Source organism: Phoca vitulina, unplaced genomic scaffold (assembly GCF_004348235.1).
Source record: "Phoca vitulina isolate PV1807 unplaced genomic scaffold, GSC_HSeal_1.0 scaffold4, whole genome shotgun sequence".
Lineage (NCBI taxonomy): Eukaryota > Metazoa > Chordata > Mammalia > Carnivora > Phocidae > Phoca > Phoca vitulina.
In genome coordinates this window covers 63,091,789-63,100,738 of record NW_022589707.1, presented here as the reverse complement: position 1 = coordinate 63,100,738, position 8,950 = coordinate 63,091,789, and the positions used below count along the sequence as shown (strand labels likewise).

Here is an 8,950-nt window from a genome sequence, read left to right as displayed (position 1 = left end):
TCCAAATATATAGTGGTCGTTCTATTTAGTTATTTTTATTATCCATTTCAAACTTTCTTTCATTATAGTCAGAGCATGTGAGTCTCTATTAAGCTTATTACTTGAAGCTGATTAAGACTTCATCTCTAGGCAATAAATTACCACAAACTCAACCAAATACTAGCCCTAATTGCAACTTCTTTGACAATTGTGGCATCTTTGCTAGAGAACATTAAAATGATGTCAGGTATTTTAGCTATTGCCTGTTTTCTAGCCCTATCAGAAAAAAGGATCAGAAGTGGACAAGAGTATACATTCATAGCATCTTCTTCACTTTCAATAAGACATCTATCCCACCAGCCCAGAAAACTTGTCTGCTTTTAAAACTTGTAGACTTCTCTGATACAGTTCTACTTGAAGTGGCAAACTAAGCCTTGATTTGAGATCTTTGTTTTGTGCTTTCCCTAAGGGATGAAATATATCTGCAAATTTTTAAAATATACAGCCATCTTTCTCTGAGTTTTGGCCTGTTCTTTGTGCTTAATGTTGTTCCTCACTTTCAGAAGGACAGAATAACCATCAAAAAAAGTCAAAGGATTCTTTCAAAGAAAATTGCAAGTTAATTAGATAAGGAATAAAGTTCTTAAGGGCAAATTTAAATTCATTCTTTGGATCTCCAGGAATGTCAGTATTGACATGAAATTGATCAAATTTCTTTCAGACATTTCATTTTTATTGTCAAAAAAAAAAAAAAAAAAAGGAATGAGCTGGAGAATCTGGATTGTGTAGAGCCCAACTTCTATCTCCCCTTGATATCCAGCTATATTGTAAGTCTCGTACCATATTTTTTACTTCTGAAAACCTTTCCTTCACTTCATAGTCTCTATCTTCACTTTGCTGTTGAGATTCTTTGAATGTACTGGAGGCATATACAGCTACATCCAGAAGATCAGTTAAATCATCAAGTGAAATGTTCTTGTTTCTTCCATTATCCTCTATTCCCCATCTTATTTTACTTTTGTAGACTTGACCCAGTATAGCTGAGGTATAAGACCCAGTGTATCTGAGGTATACGAATTCTCAGGTTCTATCTCTCTCTCTCTCTTTTTTTTTTAATTTGCCTCATTTAGAGTATTGCAAAATCCTCTTTAATGTTTAAGTGTCTTGCAAAGCTTGGTAAACGAATGTATTTTGACTGAATACCTTCAAGCAACGCTTATTTGATTGACATATTTCCCTCATTTTTATGTGTGCTTTAATAAATGGGGAAAATCAAGTTCCAGTTTCACCTTCATGTTCATTATGCTGTCGGGGGAGCAGCAGTGTTTGCACATCTTGGAAAAATTTACTTTTTCCTATACCAGTATCATAGAACACATTTTCTGTTAGCATATCCAGCATAATTTGACTTTAATCCAAATGATAGCTTATCTTCAGTTCTTCCAGTGAGCAAATGGCATTCAAAGGGCGAATAATACGCACTACACAGTACTTCCCACATTCCAATTTTTATCCGAATTGTAGAGTTAGTGCCTATCTTGTCTTCAAGTTTTTCTGTTCCCCAGAAAACCTTCTTGTTTGTGATTCCTAAGAATTTTTCACACTATGATAGTAAAATAGTGCTATCAGGCATATATGAATTAGGAAGAGCCAGCAAAGAAAAGAGTTTTGTTTCCTTGGTGGAAGTATTTTGTCTTTTCAGGATGTTCCTGGCCACATTTTCTTTTTTAAATTTCTTTTTATTTTTTTTTCTGGCCACATTTTCTATGTACTTTTTATTAAAAATTGTTTCTCATAATCATGGAGAAATAAAAATCTTTAAAATTTTTATGTTGTGCTTCAATTTTTTTCTATTTAAGCTCTGTTCTTTGGGAGATAGTTGTTATATTAGGATGTTATCATGAGATCTTGGCACTTTTTTCAGGACTCTGTGATCTCATGCAAATTAGGAGGATCACTGGAGGTTTCTCATACCAAATGTACTTATTAGCTACGGCTAATAGAGGCCTGGAGAAGATAGACATTATTTTGTTCTTTATCTTTTTTAAAGATTTTATTTATTTATTTGAGGGGAGGAGAGAGAGAGCGAGAGCATGTGTGTGCATAAGTGGGGGGGGGGAGGGCAAAAGGAGAGGGAGAAGCAGATTCTCTGCTGAGCCAGGAGCCCAACTCGAGGCTCAATCCCAGGACCTGGAGATCACAACCCGGGCAGAAGGCAGACGCTTAACCATCTGAGCCACCCAGGTGCCCTTATTTTGTTCTTTAAATCATCAACAAGGAGCAGTCCAAGTAAGTTTTCCTAATGGTTGGTTGCCCCAAAGGTGATTAAATTAGTCACTGTTCTCCAATTTCAGAAAAATCCTGTTTTGTTCTTCAGCATAGCACATCTAAATTTCTTCCTTATTTGCCAAAGAATGTGCACAGCCAAGGCAGTCCCACCACAGCCTGGATGATGATATGGATGAATAATTTTGTCACATGTTGGTTTAGGAGAATCTGTCCAGTTTTGAATCATTGCTTCAAGCTTTTCTTTCTTTTTTAAAAAATTTTATTATGTTATGTTAATCACCATACATTACATCATTAGTTTTTGATGTAGTGTTCCATGATTCATTGTTTGCATATAACACCCAGTGCTCCATGCAGAATGTGCCCTCTTTAATACCCATCACCAGGCTAACCCATCCCCCCACCCGCCTCCCTTCTAGAACCCTCAGTTTGTTTCTCAGAGTACATAGTCTCTCATGGTTTGTCTCCCCCTCTGATTCCCCCCCTTCATTTTTCCCTTCCTGCTATTTTCTTCTTCTTCTTCTTTTTTTTTTTTAACATATAATGTATTATTTGTTTCAGAGGTACAGGTCTGTGATTCAACAGTCTTACACAATTCACAGCGCTTACCACAGCACATACCCTCCCCTATGTTTTTCTCTGATTGACTTATTTCGCTCAGCATAATACCCTCCAGTTCCATCCACGTCGTTGCAAATGGCAAGATTTCATTCCTTTTGATGGCTGCACAATATTCCATTGTATATATACACCACATCTTCTTTATCCATTCATCTGTCGATGGACATCTTGGCTCTTTCCATAGTTTGGCTATTGTGGACATTGCTGCTATAAACATTGGGGTGCATGTACCCCTTCGGATCCCTACATTTGTATCTTTGGGGTAAATACCCAGTAGTTGCTTCAAGCCTTTCTTATTTATTCATTTTATAGAAGAAAAATTGAAGTTCTACCGTGATACTTTACCACCTCGATAGAAGTCTTCCTCTTTTCATGCCAGAATTCAAATACTTTATTTTTGTCCTTCTCTAAGACTGTACTTTCATATTCATTTTACAGAGAATTTCCAGAGTGGTCATGACAACTTTCTTCCTTTTTCAGAAGGACAGTTAGATGAATCAATGGAGCAAAAATCTCTTTAAAGGTTGAGTGACAGATTTTAGTTTAAGAATAGTGCCATTTATCTCTTCAAGATTTAAGTCAGAAATACATTAGCTTGATAATTCATTTTACTGGTTTGTTAATTTTGCTTCAAGTAGATCTTTACATCCCTGACATATGTGTAAGTGTACACAAATACACAATATATTTTTCAGTCGTTTGAGATCTTGGTAGAAAGGAGGAGGTCTCTTGGGTCACCCATGGAGGAGAATAATAGAGTAATAGAGAGTAATAGTCTTTCTCTTTGCCAGGAACTTGGATCTAAGGATTTATATTTTTCACTGTTAAGGTCTAACCTGCCATTGCTGAAAATCCAGCTGCATTGTTGAAAAGATTCAGACTAGAAATCTTTGAATTTTGTATAGCTTTCCCCTCCATGTACAGACTTGGAAAGTGAAGGTTTGCTACTTGGCTTTTTTTGTAAGCTTTGACTGACCCCTTGCTCACAGACTTGGGATTAAACTCCAACAGAGCAAACAATTTAATTTCCTTTAGGAGATCTAGATGTTTTATTTGATTCAGATGGCATTTATTTGTTACAAGAATGTGTACTAGTTGTGGTATGAATTATCAAACAAACCCTGATTTCCTCTCAACAATTTAACAAGTGTTGGTCCCTTACTCTCCTTTTTATTCATTTTTATTTTGCATTTTTCTTCTGCCTCTTTTCTAGATCTGCCAGTGCTTTTAAATCTAATTTAAATGCTCTGAAATCTGCATTATTTTTCATGATGTCCTTAGATCTGCCCCTCTCTTGCATGAAGACTAAATATTTTGGATTTTGTTTCCATGTTCTGTTGTTGTGATTTTGCATTTTAGTCTGGAAGTAATCATGTTCACATTCAGAGTACTTTTGAATGACATTCACTTCAATAACAAATCTGTCAGAATACTTACTGTTTGGCAGTAAAATGTCTACAAATCTTGGCTCTCAATTGTACTTCATTGCTTTTGAGACCTGATGGTCTTCAAAATACTGGTGGATCATCAGTTTGAAGTGGTCAATGAGAGCTTCCTTGGTGCAATTGGTGACTTTCATGTCAAAAGTTTTTCCATGAGGTTTGCCTTTGACTCCAAAATGAATGGTGCCATTAGTAAGTGAATTTTCTTACAAACTGAAGAAAATTGAAAAACTTCATTGCTAAATTTCACCTTAACATTTCTTCTGTGGGTGTTTATTTGTGAAGGCTTTGAATTCATGTATTGGATAAATGAGATTGAGTAGTGGTCCTGTTTCAGGCTGTAGACTAAAATTCAATTTGTAGTAATATGGGTCACGAATTCATCAGAAAGGTATGATACACATGTCAGTTCTCTGGATGACTGCTTTTCCTTTGTGTCATCTATTTAATCTTTCACAAATTTAGTTTTTAGTGGCTGAGAACCTTTAGTAACTGTACGAATTGTAGAGGCATTAGCCATTGCTGATTTCTCTTCATCATTTTGCTTTTGCTTTGAAATTTCTCCATTTTCCTCTTGCACCAAAGTTGTATTTTAGTTTAGTTGTATTTATGTTTTACTACCTTTTTCTTTTCTTTTCTTTTCTTTTAAAGATATTTGAGAGAGAGAGACACAGCGAGAGAGGGAACACAAGCAGGGAGAGCGGGAGAGGGAGAAGCAGGCTTCCCGCAGAGCAGGGAGCCTGATGTAGGGCTCGATCCCAGGACCCTGGGATCATGACCTGAGTTGAAGGCAGATGCTTAACGACTGAGCCACCCAGGCGCCCCTACTACCTTTTTCATCTTACATGTCTGAATAAGATCTTCAGAGGATGTTTTCTGCAATTCTTTGAATAGCTGTTCTAGTTGGATAGCTCATCCATGTGTTATGCCCATATCAACAAGATAATTTTTAGTTAACCACTCCAAGATTGCTCCATGCACATCTTTTGCAGTCAACATTTCCCTGTGCTTTTGATGAATTCTATGATTTTCCAACCATGGATTTACATCTCTTTTTGTCCAGTCATCTGTGTTTTCTGTCAGGCTCAGTTGTGCTGCCATTCTGAGAGCTGTATATAGAAAAAGAAAAATGATTTAGTATTTTTATAAGTAAAATTTCAAATAATTAACTAATTTTAATAGGTTATATGTAAATATATGTATAATTATAAAATTTTCTTGTAAAATTCAGAATGTTTAAAAGATATGCATGCCATCAACTTCTCCTCCTGAGAGGAAATTACCATTACTGGTTTCTTCTGTATCCTATCAGAAAAATACTTCCAAACAAATACATAAGCACTTTTTTTTCCCCACACAAATGGCAATATGCTATACACAATTCCCTTTACTTGTTTTATTCACTAACTGTACCTTGGGGATACTTCTAGTCAATATAAATAGAGAGATGTTTTATCCTTATTAATGGTTGTTTGCTATAATGTGTGTTAGCTGTATTACTTGAAAATACTCATTTCAGCTATGGAAAATAAGAGAAACAAAGGAAGATATATGAAACTGAATAGAGAAGGTTGTATGAAGTAAGGAGGATATAGAAACTAAGTGTAGAAGCAAATAATTTGTGAATTATATTATGGTAGATGTAGATAAAGTAAATAGAGCATATGAGTGTTAAACATAGTTAGGAAGGGATGGAAGCACCAAATAGATATCAAATTTTCATAAGACACACTTGAAGCATTTGATATTTTTGAAGTCCTAATTGGGTTACCCATTGGTGACACCCATTCTGATCCCTTGTATCCTTTACTCAAGGAACATAGACAAGATCCACAGTAGCTTATCAGGCTAATTGATGAATTATATCTGTGGTCAGCCATATGTGCCTCTCTGCATCTCTCTGATTAGGACAAATGTATGCATTGACTTCCACCTGTGGAAGCTCCTTGGACAGACCTCAACTCTCAAAATTTCACAATCAGTGGAGAATGCTGATACAGCAGAGAGGGAGAGAGAGGATATATGAACTTGCATAACTCTGGTAATAAGATTCTTCTACCCCTCTTGTGCCTTATCCAAAGCATGTTACCCATATCTTCCCCCCTACTTTTTGCTGTGTATTTTAATTGATTTAAAAAAGCATATGTCTCAAGCATCTTAATTTGGTCTGTGAGCCATTCTGTCCCATGATTTCTGAGATAGCTTCTTGGGTAGTGGTCTTGGAGGCTACTACTATATCAGAGTTACTTTTTTCACATAATAACTGATAATGGCTGATTCTTGGGCAATATTTGGTCTGCAAATTGGCAGTCCGCTATTTAGAAAATTAGTGGTATTCAGGGTTATAGAAACATAGCAATGGGGGCGCCTGGGTGGCTCAGTCATTAGGCGTCTGCCTTCGGCTCGGGTCGTGATCCCAGAGTCCTGGGATCGAGCCCCGCATCGGGCTCCCCGCTCCGCAGGAAGCCTGCTTCTCCCTCTCCCACTTCCCCTGCTTGTGTTCCCTCTCTCGCTGTGTCTCTCTCTGCCAAATAAATGGATGAAGTCTTTAAAAAAAAAAAAAAAGAAACATAGCAATGGTTAGAATAAACAAAATCCAAATAATAATAGTTAGCTAGCTTTAAGTATGATCCAAAAATGGCTCAAAAAATATGAGCCATTCCAATGAATCAGTCATGAGAGAAATCAAATTAACAGAGGAGATAAGCCTGGAGAATTATGGCAAATAGATTATATAAGCCCACTTCCATGAAATAATATATAGGAATATTGCCTCCCAGTGGTAGATATAAATTCAGATTAGGATTTACCTTCCTGTGACACAACAATTGTCCAAAGCTAAAGGCTATTATTTTTTTGGTTAGTAACTCCCGTATGCATAGAAAGTGAATAAAAAAAAACATACCTTACAGCTAAATTAATGCCAAATAGGCCAAGGTATGCAAAACGGGTGGAAATTTGATTCTCTACAATACGATGACAACCAAAAACCTAGAAGATTTAATGCCTTCTAAAAAAAGTGAGTTAGGTGAAATTTCTTTCAGTAATTTGGCCTATAGAGATCAGGAAGCTCACATTTAAAATAGGCTGGGCAGAGAAAAAAGAAAATGAAGGGAGGAAAATTGCTTTAGGTATACTAATCTTTAAAGTAAACCCTTTTCGTAGGACTACATCAAACTTAAAAAATTTCAGCAAAAGACACAACAGATGAATGGATAAAGAAGATATGGTCAATATATACAATGGAATATTACTCAGCCATCAGAAAAGATTAATACCCACCATTTGTATTGACATGGATGGAACTGGAGGGGATTACACTAAATGAAATAAGTCAAGCAGAGAAAGACAATTACCATATGGTTTCACTAATATGTGGAACATAAGGAATGGCATGGAGGACATTAGGGGAAGGAAGGGAAAACTGGAGAGGGGGTGGAAATCAGAGGGGGAGACAAACCGTGAGAGACTATGGACTCTGGGAAACAATCTGAGAGTTTCGGGGGTTGGGGGGGAGGTAGAGCAGTGATGGGTATTAAGGAGGGCACATGTTGTAATGAGCATTGGGTGTTATATGCAAATAATGAATCATTGAACACTACATCAAAAACTAATGATGTACTGTATGGTGACTAACATAACATAATAAAAAAAAAGACACAACAGAATGAAAAGGCAAGCTATGGAATGGGGGAAAATATTTGCAAATTATATATCTAATAAGGGGTTAATATCCAGAATATATATATAAAAAAACTTCCTACAACTCAATAACACAAATAAGCTAATTAAAAATAGTCAAAGACTTGAATAAACATTTCTCCAAAAATGATATACAAATGCCCAACAAGCATATGAAAAATGACCAACATCACTAATCATTAGAGAAATGCAAACTCACACCACAATGATATATCATTTCACATCCATTATGATGACTCCTATTAAAAAACAGTAAATAATGAGTATTGGTTAGGATATGGAGAAACTGGAAGAAACCCTTGTGCACTGTTGGTGGAAATGTAAAATGGTGTAATCTACACAACCTACCTTAAAAGAATGCTCAAAGGAAGCTCTCTAAACAGAAGGGAAATGATAAGAGAAGGAACCTTGAGGGGCACCTGGGTGGCTCAGTCCAGTTAAGCGTCAGACTCTTGATTTCGGTTCAGGAGATCCAAGCCCCATGTCAAGCCTCACATCAGGTTCCACACTCAGCGGGGAGTCTGCTTGAGGATTTCTCTCCTTCTCCCTCTGCCCCTCCCCCCCCAACTCTCTCCAAAATAAATAAATCTTTAAAAAAAAAAAGAAAAGGAACCTTGAAACATGAAGAAGGAAAAAAGAACACACTAAGCAAAAATGTTGGTAATTACAATAAACTTTCTCCTCTTCCATTTTCTAAATTATGTTTGTTGAAGCACCGTCTGATATGGTTCTAAATGTATGTAGTGGAAATATTTAAGATAATTATATATGTGGGATAACTGTAAGTGGATAGTGTAAGGGGATAAAAAGGGAAGTAAGTTTTTTACACTTCATTCAAGCTGGTAAGATAACACCATTAGACTGCTGTAAGTTATGCATATATAATGTAGCATCTATAGCAACCGCTGGAAAAAGCT

General features: G+C 36.3%; 1 pseudogene; it reads right to left on the bottom strand.

Annotated features, from left to right (window-relative positions):
* Positions 1-327: 327 nt before the first annotated feature.
* LOC116630911 lies at positions 328-5,432 on the bottom strand (annotated as a pseudogene).
* Positions 5,433-8,950: the final 3,518 nt, after the last annotated feature.